This window comes from Macrotis lagotis, chromosome 3 (genome assembly GCF_037893015.1).
Source record: "Macrotis lagotis isolate mMagLag1 chromosome 3, bilby.v1.9.chrom.fasta, whole genome shotgun sequence".
Taxonomy (NCBI): domain Eukaryota; kingdom Metazoa; phylum Chordata; class Mammalia; order Peramelemorphia; family Peramelidae; genus Macrotis; species Macrotis lagotis.
In genome coordinates this window covers 57,929,827-57,948,090 of record NC_133660.1, presented here as the reverse complement: position 1 = coordinate 57,948,090, position 18,264 = coordinate 57,929,827, and the positions used below count along the sequence as shown (strand labels likewise).

At 36.9% G+C, this 18,264-nt stretch overlaps 1 non-coding gene across 1 annotated transcript; it reads left to right on the top strand.

The window, feature by feature from the left end:
* Window positions 1-17,827: 17,827 nt before the first annotated feature.
* LOC141519795 (U6 spliceosomal RNA) lies at window positions 17,828-17,933 on the top strand. Its single transcript, XR_012477431.1, has one exon. It is a non-coding gene; the product is annotated as a U6 spliceosomal RNA (small nuclear RNA).
* Window positions 17,934-18,264: the final 331 nt, after the last annotated feature.

Sequence of the window (18,264 nt, the reverse complement as noted above, 5' to 3'; positions counted from 1 at the left end):
CAAGTGATTTATGATGAAAAGACAAAGAAGAGTTAGAACAAGTCTGTGCCGCTAAAATAACAGTACAGTATGATTATTGTTTCATAGAAGGGAAAGTCAGTATCACTGGGTCCTATTCTCTTGCTGAAAGGGAGAAAGAAGGCTTACATAAAGCTTGGGCTTACATACCAGCAGCCAATACCCTCTCTGTTCTCAGGGCATCACATGGAACTAGAGAAAATATGGAAGAAACCCTAGTAAGGAGAGTGGGTAGTCCATCTGAAGTGAGATGAAGTTTGAGGGTTTGCAGAGCCCTGTACTAGACTTCCATCCATCAGTCTGACCCTGGGTTAGGAGTTGGGGACACAGTTCTAAGGGGTGAGACAAATATCCATAGTATATGCCATGTAAATGTCAGGCGAATAAATACAGAGTAATTATACAAAGAAAGTTTGGAAAAGAGGAGGACTACTAGCACTGGGAGGATCAGGTAAGATTTCATGCAGAAGGTGATAGTTCAGGAAAAGAAGGAAATAAAGAAGAGGGAAGGGAAAGGAAATAAGCATTTATTAAATGGCTACTATGAGCCTACTCCTGGAAAAGGAAGTGGAAAACCACGGCAATATCTTTGCCAAGAAAAGCTCATGGATGGTACTGGTGTGCTATTATTGACAAAGAGTCAGACAGGACTAAACACCTGAGGAACAACAATGTACCAAACACTTTACAAATATTATCTAATTTCTATTATCTAATCTCACTACAATCCTGGGAAATAGATTTTTACAGTTGAGAAAACTGAGGCAGCAGTGAAGTGACTTGCTTAGGGTCATTCAGGTAAGAAGTGTTTAAATTTGGATTTGAACTCAGGTCTCCTTGACTCCAAGTTCAGAACTCTGTCTATTGCACCAACTAAATGAATTCTATTAGGTGGAGTTTAGGAGAAAAGATATTCTACTCATAGAAATCAGGAAAGATGGAGCGCCTTGGTGGAATGATTATGGCAGCAGTCAGATTACCAACCATAGGCCCTTCCCAGTGCTCACCAATTTCTAGATGGATCAGTGTCTACTAACAAATGGCATAGTCTAACCATTACCATGTCTGGCTAGTTCCAAGGTTGCATCCATTTATCATTACCTCCCTAGGTCATCTCAGCTTGGAAATCCAAAGTCACTGACAGTTACTTATTGATCAGTGAACCTTTTTTCACATACTATACATATATCTATATATCTATATCTCTATATCTCTATCTCTATCTCTATATCTATATCTATATTTATATCTATATCTATATATATCTATATCTATCTACATATATATCTTCTTTAATCCCCTTCTTTCCTACTCTCTAGCAATACTTGGACTATTTCTTCGGAAAATCTCTCACTATACCTTCCTTTCTTCCTTTCTTCCTTCCTCTCTCTGCCCCGGGCCCTCTCCTCTTCATCACACTCTTTGCACTCTCCCTTCCAACCCTTAGCCCAGAGCAGGCCATTCAGTAGGGTTGATTTCACTTGACTTTATCTCCATATTTTCCCCCTTCCCTTCAAGTACCAAACAACCAGTTTACAAACTTTTGAACATAATTCATTTGTAAACTAGGTGTATGGCTTTTATCATAAAGAACAAAGTCTAGAACTTGCCACTAGATGGCGACATTTCTAAATTGCTATTTTCTCAAGTCTCTAATAACTATAAAGGCTACAGGGGGGAAAAACACTGAGCATCTGTGTATGCATGTGTAACTGTGAACATTCAACTTAATTTTACAAGTGAAAACTGATTGGAACTCATGGTTTAAAGATTGTTTTTTAAAATAATGTTAATGATGTCTTTTTACAGTACCTAAATTTCCTCCTATATGTTTTTCCATAGTGCAGTGCCAGAACATAAGAAGAATCATCTTCCTGAGTTCACATCTGGTCTCAGACACTACTTTGTGACCATGGACAAGTCACTTGAACCTCTTTACCTCAGTTTTCTCATCTGTAAAATGAGCAGGAGAAAGAAATTGGCAAGCCATTCTAGTACCTTTGCCAAGAAAATTCCAAACAGGATCACAGGAAGTGGGACATGATAGAAATGATGGAACAAAAATGTTTCCTCTTTTCCGGGGATTATCTCATGCAACAAAGAATTTTTTTTTGTTTTATAAATATTTTATTTGTTTTTCAATTACATACAATGAGAGTTGGGGACACAATTTTAAAGAAAAAAGAAGAGAAAAAACAAGCAAAACCAATAAATACATCAAAAGATCCAAAAATATATGAACCATTTCATAATTATGGACCTAACTCTGCAAAGGAATAGGAGTGTAGGTATCTTGAATATTTCTTCTTTCAGGTCATACTTATTGTTAGTAATTTGTCAACATTCATTTTTGAATGCTGGTTTTTCCCATTACATTGTTGTGATCATATTGTATTTTATTTTCTTGATTCTGCTTCCTTTATTTTGTTTCATCATGCTTCTCTGTATTCATCATATTTGTCATTTCTTTTGTGCAGTAATATTCTTTTAATTCATTTGCCACAAATTGTTCAGCCCTTCTCCAATCAATGTGTATCTGCTCTGTTTCCAGGTGTTTACTATCATAAATGTGCTGCCATATATATTTTGGGATATGTGGAATCTTTTGATGAATCATTTTGTAATGGAGGAGATCCTGTCTATGATTTGATGAATAAGATCTATTAGATATAATAATGCAAATAGGTTAGAGATGGTCATTATGGAGCACTGTGGCTCAAATGAAATATAGCTTTAAACTTGAACTGCCTCAAAAGCTCTCTCTCACTGTCTGCATGTCCATCTAATTTAATTCTGTCTTATTTTATAGTAACAAATGACTGTTGGTAAAAAGGCTTAATGTAATTATATTGTGTTTAACAGAGGAATGGTTTTTGGTCTCTGCAACAGTCTAAAATATAAAATACCAGTGGTTTCCCATTCTACAGAGAATTTCAACCTACAAGAAAATAAAAAATGAAAGCATTTTATGACTCCAATTTTTCTGGAATCATTTTTGTCCCAGATGAGAAAAGTAGGATGCTTTGAAAATGCGCATCGTGAAAGATAACCCTTCTAGTTTATTTCCACAAAGAGCTGGCACCATCTTATGAGTTTACTGCAAAACAGGAAAACAATGGAACTTCAAAACAAATTACAGAGAAAGCCACATATGCATATTTCTTCAAAAGAATAATAACATTGGAATTTGGTCCCATAGGAATTAATGCCTTACATTAATGAATTAAGTTCACATTAATCAAATATGTATTAATTGACTACTGCATGCAAAGCCCTATGTTAAATGTTGGGGTAGAAAATAAAAGATATAGGGGAAAGGGAAGGGAGCAAGCATTTATATAATGCCTACTATGTGCCAGGCACTTTTTACAAATATTATCTTATTTGATCCTCAAAACAACTGTGCAAGATAGGTGCAATTACAGCCAAGATTAGAAGGAGCAAAATAAGCTAGGAAACAATTTTCACAGCCAATTTCTGATAAAGGATTCATTTCTAAAATGAGTCAAATTTATAAGAATACAAGTCATTCTCTAATTGATAAATATTCAAAGTTTATGAACAGGCAGTTTTCAGATAAAGAAATATACCTAGGGGTGACTAGGTGGAACAGTGGATAGAGCACCAGTCCTGGAGTCAGGAGTACTTGAGTTCAAATTTGGACTCAAGACACTTAATAATTACCTAGCTGTGTGGCCTTGGGCAAGCCACTTAACCCTGCTGCCTTGCAAAAAAAAACAACCCTAAAAAAAAAAAGAAATATACATAAATTCATGTGAAAATTTGCTCCAAATCATTATTGATTAGAGAACTGCAAATTAAAACAACTTTGAGGGGCCATCACACACCTATCAGATTGGCTAAAATGACAGAAAAGGAAACTGATAAATGTTGGAGGAGATATGGGAAAACTGATACATTAATGCATTGTTGCTGGGGTTGTGAACTGGTTCAATCATTCTGGAGAGCAATTTGAAACTCTACCCAAAGGGCAATAAGCCTGTGACCAGCAATATCACTACTAGGTCAATATCCTAAAAGGACCATAAAAAAGGGGGGAAAGGCCCATGTGTACAAAAATATTTAAGGCAACCTTTTTTGTAATGGTAAGTGATTTTGTAGTGGTAAGGAAATAAAAGGGATGCCCATCTTGGGGTTTGTCTAAACAAAAAGTGATATATGAGAGAGTACGATTGTTCTGTAAGAAATCATGGGTAGGTGGACTTTGGAAAAGCCTGGAAAGACTTCCATGAACTGATGCTAAATGAAGTGAGAAGAACTAGGAGAACCTTGTATGATCAATTAGGATCACTCTCATAGTTCAATGATCAAGAACTATCTTGAGAAATCTGTTACGGAAAATGGTATACACAACCAGAAGGAAAAAACTATGAAGTCTGAATGCAGAGCAAGGCATTCTTCTGAATGTAGAACAAAGCATTCTATGTTCACCTTTTTAAACTTTTTTGTTTTTTTCTTTCTAGTGTGTTTTCCCTCCTTAGTTCTAATTCTTTTTTCACAACATTACCACTATGGAAATAAGCATACTAGAGATTTACACAGATATTGTAAAAAGAAGTACAAATTGCCATATGTATAAAGTCTGGCTTTTGGCATCATTCAGAAGGGGAAAAAAGATAAACTATTTTTTCCAAGGATATTTTTTCAAATATTTATTTTTGTACTAAGAAAGCTAAATACATTGCTTATGCAAACAGAATATCCAGGGTGTGTACAAACCTATGGGGTCCCTTTGTAGAGATATTATGTTCCTGTAGCATGTAGTTATGTTACTGACTAGCACTATCTGTAGGTTGTGCTACTCATCAGGTAATGGGGATCATTCATGCACCAATACCTCTATTGCAGTAGGTAACTAAAGATACACACAAGTTCTTTGCTGTGGTCTAGCTTGTCACTCACTTGTAACTTGTCTGAACCTCAGTTTTCTCATCTATAAAATGGAGATAGCAATACATCAAATCCCCCTTGGGATTTTTGTGAAGATCAAAGAGACAATCTGGAATAGGGAAGATGGTACTGGACTTTGACTTCATTGGACCAGGGAACTCCTAGAATGAAAGATTTTTTTTCTGCAAAAATGTAGTTCGTTATCTTCTATGAAAAGATAGTCTCCAAAAATTGCCCAAAGCACTTGAAAGTGATGTGCCCAAGGTCACACAGTTAGAATGTATTAGAAAGAGGACTTGAACCCAGTCTTCTTGGCTCTCTTCACAACACTGTCCTTTGAAACTAATAAGTCCTATATAATCATTAACCCCAGCTAGAGTTAAGATTGCAATCTATTGGGCAGCTAGGTGGCGCAGTGGATAGAGCACTGGCCCTGGAGTCAGGAGTACCTGAGTTCAAATCCAGCCTCAGACACTTAATTACCTAGCTGTGCGGCCTTGGGCAAGCCACTTAACCCCATTGCCTTGCCAAAAAGAAAAAAACCCTCAAAAAAAAAGATTGCAATCTATGGTAAGAAAAATCAAGGTTGTACTTTTCTGATCCTGGCTACAGATAACATTTGATCTATCTCTTGCAGGAAAGAGGGGGAAATGGCAGCTACTCCTGTGCGGCATATATAACAGATATTCAGTGCTTTTTGACCCCTGGATATCTTTCTTAAGGGTCGATAACCAACAACGATCCCAGAATGAATGTACCCAGTCTTGAAAGGCAAGGTTAGGAGTATGAGAGACTGGAGGATCTGGGTTCTTTGGGCAAAGTTAAATGGCAGGAGAGAAAGTTGTACTAGAGAGAATACCACAAACAGACAAAGGAGCTCAATTCCTCAGTTGGGCTCCTCAGAAGACAAAAAAAATCAGAAAGAGTTGTTTGAATAGTGCAGACCCAAAGTGAAATGTAAAATCCCTCCTAAGCAATTGCTTTATATTTGCTAAGCACTAAATCTCCGGGCAGCTAGGTGGTGCAGTGGATAGAGCACCGGCCCTGGAGTCAGGAGGACCTGAGTTCAAATCGGGCCTCAGACACTTAATAATTACCTAGCTGTGTGGCCTTGGACAAACCACTTAACCTTATTTGCCTTGCAAAAACCTAAAAAAAAATTCATTTTACACATTAGACATTGAAAAACCAAGAATATTAAGTAAACCTTCCCAAGATCAAACTACTAAGTACCAAAGGTAAAATTTGGTCCCAGAGACTCAACTCTAAAGCTTTCCCTTGGCTGCTTCAAACAAGTTCTCCTATTTCAACTATTTAAAGGAAGAAATAGATGATATAAAATAAGTTCATCTATAAATTAGTTCTTGTTGCACAACTAAAATTTATTCAACATGTCACTTCTCCTGAAAGTGATGGAATTTTGCTAGAGTTTAATACATAGATGATTTTTCACACTGTTTTACATAATGAATGATCAACCTTTGGTCTCTCAAATAGAAGGAATAGAGTATTCTTTTATTTATTTGTTTGTTTGTTTATTTGTTTATTTGTTTATTAAATTTTACAATTTCCCCCCAACCTTGCTTCCCTCCCCCCACAGAAAGCAGTCTGATAGTCTTTACATTGTTTCCATGCTATACATTGACCAAAATTGAATGTGTTGAGAGAGAAATCATAAGCTTAAGGAAAAAGCAAAATATAAGAGATAGCAAAATTACATAATATATGATACCTTTTTTTTAAAATTGAAACTAATAGTCTTGGTCTTTGTTTAAACTCCACAGTTCTTTCTTTGGATACAGATGGTATTCTCCATCTCAGAAACTCTAAAATTGTCCGTGATTATTGCACTGATGAAATGAGTGAATCCATTAAGGTTGATCATCATTCAACCCTATGTTGCCATTTTGGTGTACAATGTTCTTCTGACTTTGCTCATCTCACTCAGCATCAGTTCATGCAAATTCCTCCTAGGCTTCCCTGAATTCCCATCCCTCCTGGTTTCTAATAGAACAATAGTGTTCCATGACATACATATACCACAGTTTGCTAAGCCATTCCCCAATTGAAGGACATTTACTTGATTTCCAATTCTTTGCTACCACAAACAGAGCTGCTATGAATATTTTTATACAAGTGATGTTTTTACCCTTTTTCGTGATCTCTTCAAGAAATAGAGCCAGTAGTGGTATTGGTGGATCAAATGGTATGCACATTTTTACTGCCCTTTGGGCGTAAGGAATAGGATATTCTCAAACATCATTGGATATGGGAAGTTAGGAAAGGGTTCCATTCTTCTCTTCCTCCCAAACCCCTCCAAAATAAGGCATACTCACACATGCAAACCAGAATGAATCTCATGCCAAGAGAGTGCAATCCCAGTCCCTAAACCTATTCAAATCACAGCAAAGTTTGTCTTATTGTAGGATCATGATAGTAAAGTACAGCCACTCCAAGGCAGTCATTGTGATGCTCCTTTCTAGAAGCATCTGGACCTGAGACTTCTGGGATATGTGATAGGCATGCCTTTGACCCATAGTGCTTTTACTCCACTTATAGGTAGGTCTAATTGACAAATAATTACCAGATGACAGACATCCAACATATAACCCACGACTAGTTGGACTTCCTAAAAAAAAATGAGATCCAAATATACTTCAAAAGAAAGAAAGGGAGGGAAGGAGGGAGGGTGAAAGGGAGTAAGGAAAGAAGGAAGGAAAGAAAGAATGAAAAATGCAGCATAAATAGTGCAGGAAAATTATATGGGTCTCTAAATGGTGCCCTAAGTTGCACAAATAGTAATTATAAAAACAATTCACTTTTGATAATAAAGATTTAAACCTTGCAAGATACTCTCCTCCTAAAATCCTGTAAGACAAGAAGACACACTATTGCCTCAACTTTACAGATGAGAAAACTGAGGTTTACAGAGGATAAATGATTTGCCCAGAATCTCACAGCTTAAAACTTCAACCCGTCTCCCTTGATACCAGTAGCTTAGATCAATACAGGGGGCTATCATTTCCCAGGACTTTTCCAGTTTTTGTTAAAATGAGTCTTAGCATAGTGTCTGATACCTAGTAAGCACTTATCTAACTATCTACCAATCTGTCTGTCTATTTCTCTCCCAAATTGTTCCCTCTATGTAGCAGACCCAGAGTATGAGCTGAAATCTCACCCAGAACCTTACACATTACAAGATTTCCATACCATTCACTCATACCCTCACCTTCTAGCATCATGTACCTAGGCAGCTGGCCACTACCAAAAATTCCCAAGGCTCCCAAGGTTGGAGCTTATCCAAAGAAGCCACCTCCCTTGCCCCCTTCCTTTTCCCCAATCTGCTTTCTGCTACATGCTCCCTTACCTAATGCAGCATGATAGAATAGATCTCTTCCTCCTTGAAGAGCCAGCAAACTCCACTTTCAGCCTCTTTTTTTCTATAAACAAAAGGGTATGGCAGCAGAGGAGGTGGGGAAACACAATACAACGTGAAAACCTATGCCAGAAGACAAAATTCCCCAGGCATCCACCCAAGGAGTGTTGCCTCCTGGAGGAGGTCAGGGACATTTCCCCTACAAGGACCTCATTGGTTGCACCTGAGAAAAGGATTTTTCCAAAGATTGACTGCTGCTCTCAAACAAAATGATCCCCACACACTTCTCTCTGCAACCAAGTTCCCTCATCTGCAAAATGACAGAGTTGGAATAGATGACTTCTACATACATTTTTTGCACTGATCCTATGAGCTTTTCAACCTTCTCTGCATCAAGATAAATCTTCTATTTCCTTGATCTATCAAAGGCAACAAGGAATAATGACTAAAGATCCAGTCTTGGAGCCAAGAAGACCTGTGTTCTGATCCTACCTCTGATTATATACTAGCTGGGTAGCTCATCTATCAATACTCTGGGAAATACTCTAATGAGAACTTAAGAAAAAGTGACAGACTACTTAAGGAAGATATTTCCTCACCCAGAAGACCTCTTTATTAAGTCTAGTATAGTGACATTCCTCATCCTCACTGCCCTGCTCAGTAGAACTTACTCTTCTTTTCTTAAATCTAGTTTTCTCCTTCTCAACTATCAAAAAGACATAGTATTATACCCATCTTTCCCAACCCTACATCTTCATTAGAGAGTGTAATGATAGTAATGAAATCATTAAAATCATAAATCTGGCCAATTACATAAGATGGCTGTCACCTAACTTATTGCTCATCACCCCAAACTTATACTTCATTAAGTTGTTCCAAATCTCCCATGGAAAATGCTCCTCCTGAGATGATAGTGAGGTTTCTGAAAGCAAGATTCTACCTATGCTCAGACATGAAAATTATCTTCCTACAACAATATTTGCTGAAGCTGTCTGTAAAACTATCCCTTTGAAATTTGTGGCTCTCACATCTGTTGCAGTCAAGAAACCCATCCTTGTCTTTTTAGTAAAAGAATGGGACATATTTTCCAGTAGAACATTATCTGATCCATAAAGAAAAGTTCCCAGTCAACTCTTGAAGAAAACACAAATTGCTTCAGTTAAGTGAGATAAACACTCGGCAACAAAGCTCTCACGTACAAAACTGGATTAGGAAGGGGCAGCTAGCAGTGGATAAAGCACCGGCCCTGGAGTCAGGAGTACCTGGGTTCAAATCCGGTCTCAGACACTTAATAATTACCTAGCTGTGTCCTTGGGCAAGCCACTTAACCACTTAACCCCGTTTGCCTGGTAAAAACCTAAAAAAAAAATTGGATTAGGAAGAAGGAACAATATCTCTGTAATTAAAGCAAACAAAAGAAGATTGATTAACCTGATTTGTTCTTATCTTTTCAACTGATATATGGATTTGTGAACCCTTTGTAGGAGAGAGACAGGGGGTGAAAGAGACAACAAGAAAGCATATTGGGAGACTAAAAACTAACCAACAAAGGAAGAAAGGAAAGAAATAACAAAAGAAGAGAGGGAAGAAGAGAAGGAAAAAGAGAAAGGGGAGGAGACAGGAAGAAAGGAAAGAAGGAAGAGAGAAAAAAAGGAAGGAAGGGAAAAAAAGGAGGGGAAAAAAGAGGAGAGCACCCTTATGTTTCTACAATAGTAGTTGTGGAGGCCTAGAAACACAGGCAGTGCATGCTAAAACTCAATCTATCAATGAGAATTATTAAATATATGCTATGTATCAGACATCATGTATAAGACTGGAGATACAATACAAAAAAAGTAAATAATCCTTACAAGGAGCTTACTTTCTAACAGGGGAGATAATTACATATAGATGCATAGATAATGTAAATACAGACTGAATAAATACAAAGTAATTACACACAAGGTAGTTAGGAATAGAGGACACTAGTAATTATGGGATCAGGTAAAGTTTTATCAAAAGAATTACAACTTTTAGATTATGGATCATCTATAACCTTCAACTTAATTGTTAGTGCTCTAAATGAGAGGTTCTTTTCCAGTGACCACAGTACTGGAGGAACTATAAATTAAACTAAGAAGAAGAAAGAATACAAGAATTTAAGTTCCTACTATTTGCCAGACAGGGTTATCATTTTAGTCCTCACAACAACCCTGGGAATTAAAGACTTTTATCACTTTTTTCTCACCCTTTTATAATTGAGGAAATAAAGGAAGGCAGAGGTTGGAGATAGGTACCATTTTGGTTTCTCTTCTCCCTCTTTTACTGTTGAGGAAAAGGAGGCAGATGGAAGTTAAGTGTCTTGCCCAGGGTCACACCACTATTAAGGGTCTAAGGACATATTTGAACTCAGGTCTTCCTGACTACAGACCTACTGCTCCACTACATCACCAGATGCCTCAATTTTTAGTTAATTGGTAGATCAGATAAATCCTTTGGATTTAGTAGGAAGATTTAAATAGAAGGAACTTGAAGCTAATGGAAGTAGGGTTCCCCTCCCTGGAAAAACAAATAAAAGAGTTTTCTGAATTGCTTTTGTTGTACCCCTAGAAGCAGCCATAAACATCATTCCATAAGCCATTGGGGATTTTGGATCACATAAGCAACAAGATGTTGGACTAGACATTTACTTCAATCCCCACAACTTCTCAAACCTCTCAAAATAGAAATTATATACCAAAGACAAAAACAACTTCAACTGTTTCTGTGGTCTAGGACACCCAGAATCTAAAAAAAGATTAAAAAGAAAAAACAAAACAAAACAGGAGCTGGAGCTCACTAAGTACCCTTCCTGAGGCAGATCCAAAGATATGACAAACATGTTTACATTAAAACCCCTGCCCAGGCTACAGACTGCAGAAGTGTACTTGACCCCAATACCAAGTTGACTATAGCTCTTCAGGAGCAAAATCCTGCTTAGGGTCAAAAACCGGAAAACACCAATGCTGCAAAGCTCTGAGTTGCCAGTGCTACTCTCTGATCTGCTTGTGCCAGGCAGAGAAATGAACAGCAAAATAAAAACAAAAACAAAAAAAAATGTTATTGATCACAAAGTACATGGAGGGGAAGTAAATTGCAAGCAAGAAGACTAGAAGGGTAGAAAGGGGTTAGGTTTTAAAGAACTTTTATTTATAGTTGATCTTGGAGGTAATAGGGAGCCATTTGAGATTATTGAATAGGGATGTGACATGATTATACCTGAGTTGTAAGAGATCATTTGAACAGCTAAGTAAAGGATGGAGGAGAAAGATGAGGCAAGGAAAAAAACCAGTGTGTGATAGTTCATTGTATTCATACGCCAAAATTTGTTCAATTGTTGGACATACTGTTTGTTTAAAGGTTTTTGCTATTACAATTAAAGGTATGCTATTATATATTTAAAGCTGGAAAGAACCATAGATGCCTTCTAGTTAAAAACTATTCAATTTGTACATAAGGAAGTTGAGGCCCAGGTGATTTACTCAAAAATCACAAAGATAGTCACTAACAGTCTGAGATTCAAACCCTGGTTCTCTGCTTTTACACTAGAGATCTAACATTGTAGGTATTTTTCTATAGTTATTCATTTTTCCCTTAACAATCTCCTTAAGGAATAAGTGATAGCATTAATATAATCTTAAGGCAGGACATTTTTTTACTGTTGCCTTTACAAATCCATTATCTAGCATAGTACAGAGTAAGGTGCAGATGTTAAATCAAAGCTGATTTATTTGTCACCCACATAATGGGTTAAAAACATAAGAAAAATTTACAGCTCTTTTGGCATACTGCCATATTGCTTTCTAAAAGGAAAAATGTTATATCAATTCCTGGTTCTGTTGGCAATGTGATAGTTTATTTCATTGGGATCATAGATTTAGGGTAAGAAGGGTCTATTAAAGTTCAAGTTTACTTCTAGTTCAAGTCCCCTCTTTTTATAAATGAGGGAACAAGTTACATGATTTACCCAATATTAGAAGAATATTAAGTAGCAAAGCTAGGATTCAAGCCTAGACACTCTGACTCCAGATCACTTTCTACTACAACCCCACAAGCATCAAATGATTGTCATTTATTAAAATAATCTTTGTCAATGTAATGGATATGTAAGGAACCTTTTATTTTTAAGTAAATTTTAATTGATATCTTATGTTTTTACATCATCTATATTTCCTATTGTATCCCTTCACTTGCCCTCCCACAGATTCATCCTTCAAAACAAAGAATTAAAAAAGAAAAACACAACTCAGCAAAAATAACCAACATATGGGAAAAGCTTGAGATTACATACATTTCCATAAACATAGTTTCTCATAATGACAGAGAATGGGGAGAAAAAGAGAAAACTGAGTGGGGGAGATGATGCACATTCATATCTCTTCTTTGGGGCTAAACTTAGTCATTATCATTTCAAAGCATTCTTTTGTTTACATTTACATTATTATGATCATTATACATAATATTTTCTTTGTTTTGCTTACTTCATTTTTCATCAAAAGAGACCTTGGAAACTGAAACACTTAACCTCTTACAATCCAGGGAACATGAGTCAGAAATATCAAACACAAAAGCTTGTAGTGGAAAATTTCCACTCAGTTTGGTGTTTTTTATTATTCTGAGAGACAAGTCCACTTATCTACATTATAGAGTGGGGGGAGCGGCTAGGCGGCAAAGTGGATAGAGCACTGGCCTTGGAGTCAGGAGTACCTGAGTTCAAATCCAACCTCAGACACTTAATAATGACCTAGCTGTGTGGCCCTGGGCAAGTCACTTAACCCTATTGCCTTGAAAAATCTAAAAAAACAAACAAACAAAAAACCTGATATATATAGAGTGGGAGGTATAGAACGGTTCTCAAAATAGCAAAAAAATAATAATTTCCAGTTCCTCCTTAGTTAGCAATTCACAATGTTGCTTTATCTTTTATTCAAAATGTGAATTCTCAAAACATCAGACACACCCATATGCAACTGAAAGCCCCAAATCAACCAAAAATAACTTTTGAATTATGTTTTATTTGTATTATCTATCTATATCACCTTTTCATTTAATTCACATGGGTTTGGCTATAATATTTGACTATAAAGAAGTTTTAATAGATGATTTGGAAAATATTGTCATCTATTAGAAGATCATAGATTTAGAGTTGACAATAATTTTATGGTCATTTCCAATCTACCCTCTAATTTTATAGATAAGGAAATTAATCTAGATTGATCCTCTGGCACACTCTGTTGCCAGTGTAGTTGGGCTTGCTACTCTACTAGCATCACTTTCAAAATCCCTCCATGCCACAAGACATCCAAGTAGGACATTTATATAGGGTTTTAGAATCTTTACTTAAAACTCTTAAAACAGGGGCGGCTAGGTGGCAAAGGGGATAAAGCACCAGCACTGTAGTCAGGAGTACCTGGGTTCAAATCCGGCCTCAGACACTTAATAATTACCTAGCTGTATGGCCTTGGGCAAGCCACTTAACCCCTTTTGCCTTGCAAAATCCTAAAAAAAAAAAAAAAAGAAAACCTCTTAAAACTAAAAACATCCTCACTCCAAGGCAGGTTATTAGTACATCTAGGGATTTTCCTCAAGTCCCATGAAGAACTCACTGCAACATCTTAGTAGATTTGTCATTTCTGGAGTCAAATATCTCCATGGTCAGGACCTGTAACTTAGTTGGTTTTGATGATGCTTATGCAAGGAATTTTCTCACCGCCACTACATCTTGGCATCTCCTCTGAAACTTATAGTTTTACAGAAGTATTTAAAGCATTAATGGTTTAATTGCCTCGCCTAGGATCACTCAGTCAGGAGGTGTCAGAGACAGAACTTGAACCCAGGTCTTTCCATCCATCATGCCTTATCCTTTATACCATGCTGCCTTTCAGTTGAATGTATGTTCAAAACAATATTTTATGAATTGAAATTTATGCCTGGAATCTGCTCCTAAAGCTGATGCCATAAAACACTAAATGGTCCAATACCAAAAACATAAAGTTGCAAATGTAATACTTATTTCTGAGCAGGCACAGGAAACAGGAACCAAAGTGGTTTCATTTTTTTTTTAAATGATGAATTCATCATCAACAGGGAAACACTATCTTTTGGATCAATGTTCCCAAGGTTCCTGTGACTCAGCTGATTGGTGCCTGTCCCCTCACCAGGCCTTCCTTATACCAATGAAAACACTAATCTCTGTGCTTATAATATATCAAGAGTTTATTCAAGTTAAAAAGGAACCTAACCCATGTTCAAAGATTGCCTATCAAATAGTATTTCTTTCTTTTAGAGCTACAGAATTGCAAAAGTAAAGGACCCATATGGCTTTCTAATTCAACCAACAGGGGAAAAGAGTCCTTCCTCACTAGAATAACACAATTGGCAAACAAATACACTTCCTCCAAAGGTGTCTCATTTCACCCATAGATACCTCAAATCTAAATCTACCTCTCTGCAACTTCCATCCTTAGCTCCTAGTTCTTCCCTGTGTATGGAATCAAATAGAACAAATCTATTATCTTCTACAAGGCAGCCTCAATGTCTTATGAAACCATGGTAATCTCCCTGAGTTGATTTCCCTATATTTTTAATGTATACAAATAAGCTCTGTTACACTTAATAATTGCTTAGCTGTGTGTCCTTGGGCAAGCCACTTAACCCCATTTGCCTTGCAAAAACCTAAAAAAAAAAAAAAATGAAGGATTGATATCATCTTGAGTTGCTCTCTCTGCATTAACATTTGAATGCTTGACAGTTTAACTGGAAAAAGGACCTTAGTGTCTGGTATCTTCTCCTGTCAGATGATCTTCAGAATCTCTATGGTTTAAAGTCTAAAGAGTTTATTGTACAGAGAGTTAAGTGACCTTTACAGGGTCAGTAGCCAATGTATATCAGAAATGGTTCTTGAACACAGATCTTTAATGTATCTAAGGCCAGTTCTTCATCCACTACACCACTATACCATACTCATTTTCCATGCTATATTTTTTTAAAAAATTGACATCAAATCAAAAGATTCTCCTGTAGTGGATAGCATTAAAAAGTTGAAATGTTTCAAATTTAGTTTAGAAGGAATGAATTCATTCACAGATCTCTATTAAGGCTATGTACAAGGAAGATATTTGAGAGTCAGGGGGCCATAGCGGATAAAGAGCTAGCCTCAGAGTCAGAATGACCCAGGTTCGGGGCGGCTAGGTGGCGTAGTGGACAAAGCACCAGGCCTTGGAGTCAGGAGTACCTGGGTTCAAATACAGTCTCAGACACTTAATAATTATCTAGTTGTGTGGCCTTGGGCAAACCACTTAACCCCATTTGCCTTGCAAAAAAAAAAACCCAAAAAATGACCCAGGTTCAAGTCGAGCCTCTGACAATTGTTGTGTGACCCTGGGTCAGTCATAATCTCTCATCACAGGAAACCTCTTGGAGAGCCTTATTGCTATTAGTAGGAAGTTTCTACATTGGGGAATCCCTATTCTTTACCAAGAAATCACAACGTATAAATAAAAAAAATTATTGTTGTTCAGTCAGTCAAATCTGATTCTTCATGACCCCATTTGAACTTTTCTTGGCAAAGATCCTAGAATAGTTTACCATTTCCTTTTCCAGCATTTCTCCATTTTAAAGATGAAGAACTGAGACCAATAGACAAATACCTAAAGCTAGATTTGAACTCATATCTTTCTGACTACAGATCCAGTATTCTGTCCATTAAACCACCTAGCTACCCTGACAGCACATGGTATGTGCTTCATGCTTATATTCTTCCTTCCATAGCCATATCCATAAAGAAATCCAAAGATCCCCTTGAGCAGCTGTCAAGTCCTTTTTTGTGGGACCTTCATTCAATAGGAAGTTCATTTCCATATACCCTTTTTAGCTGTGGTATCCAGGACCAGGGTATGTAGATTCCCTTGAAGTTTCAGTAAGTCTTAAGGAGGTACTTAATAGGATCTTTTCCTTGAATTTTATCCCACATAGCAAGACCGTGTTTCATTTGTATATACTATAGTTATCTTTTTTCCTATTCATTTCCTCCAATGGACCCCCCCACATGAGATGGGGGTTCATTGCTTAAAAATTAAAAAATAAAATTTAATTGATATATTTTGTTTTTTATATTATTATAGTTTTCCCATTATCTCTTCCTCCACCTCTTCCTTTCCCATCTAACAAATCATATTTTTAAGACAAAAAGAAAAATAAGAGGGAAAAATGATCCAAAAAATTATGAAAATATGTGCAATGTCTAACACATGTGGACCTCTCCCCTCCATAAAGGGGTGGGGTAGGACTGTCTTCTCATTTTTTTTTCTTTCAAACCATGCTTGTTCTTTATAAGTTTTCAACATTTTTGCAGGGGCGGGGGGGGAGGGGAGTTACCAGGATTTGTTTCCTGTGACATATCCTTCCCAGAGCCCTAGTACAGTCCTATCCATACTATAGGTGTATAGTAAAGGGTGAATGAATAATTGATCTCTAAAATACTTTCCAACTGTAAACCGCTATTATTCTACCCATAGAAATATGAGGATGAAATTGTTTAAATTCCCATTCAAACTTTAGTGTTGATGCTTTTAATTGTAAGAACAATCTTGGAAGTGATATATCCTTATTTCCATAATTTGATCATTTTTTAAAATGAAATGTGGCATACTTACACACCTAATTCTAGGATAAAAGTACTCCTCAATAATCATTTATTAAGAGTCTCTATATATTAGCATTTTACCAAGGACTGACGATATAACATCAAAAGGGGGGGGGGCAATCCTTCCTCTCAACAAGTAGGCAGACACCTGCAATAAAATCAGACACAAGAGAACACACTGAACTGGAAAACAAGCCTGATAGAGTTACCAAAGCAGGGGGAAAGAATAGAAGGAGATCGTGGGAACAAAAAGGATTACTCATAGGACCCAGATCAAGGAGAAAGGGCTTAGACTGGTGTATCCTGAGTTAGAAAACATGGAAACAGAGAGCAGACCCTAGGGTTTGAGTTTGGAGTGGGAGGTCAAATATGAAAATTATTAATATTAATAATTAATTTATTTAAAATGTTATAATTTATATCATAATATTATTAAAAATAGTAATGATAAAATAACCTGAGATTGACCACATTACTATACATTCAACTCAGGAAACAAATAAACAAGCCTCTCTTTAGATTCCAAATTCCCTTTTTTATACTTTTATTTACCTTTACAATTTGTTTAAGGACAACTGAATGCTATGTACAATAAATCTGGTCTCAGACATTGTGTGACTTTGGACCTGTTTATCTCAAGTTTCCTCATGGGTAAAATGAGATTAAGAAGGAAATGCCAAGAAAATTCCAAATAGTGTCATGAAGAGTTGAACATGACTGAAAACGACTGAACAACAAAGTCATTTGGATTTGAAGACTGGGGACTTGAATTCAAATTCTGGCTTTTTTTTTTTTTTTTTTTTTGCTGCTTCCTTGTGTAAAAACCTGGATTTTTTTTTATCCTTAAAAAGAGGAAGTTGGTGCTCGCTTCGGCAGCACATATACTAAAATTGGAACATACAGAGAAGATTAGCATGGCCCCTGCGCAAGGATGACACGCAAATTCGTGAAGCATTCCATATTTTTAGACTTCCAAGAGCTGCCCTCATACTCTTGGTTCCTCTCTTTCTCCTACTCCGACTCTGAGGACTAGGGCAGAAGATGCAAATGCCTCTGCTGGAATGTGCCCATACTGGTTCCCAGGCTAGGAACCTCGAAAGCTTCCCCCCCACCAATACACACACACACACACACACACACATACACACACACACCTCCTTCAAGGAGGGTGACTGTGATGACGGAACTATTCAACCCTGGGTGTCTTAATTGGACTTGTGTTCCAACCACTGCTAATTTGAGCCAAAGCATCCTGGGGGTGGAATGAATACCTGGGTAATAAACACAATGCCAACAT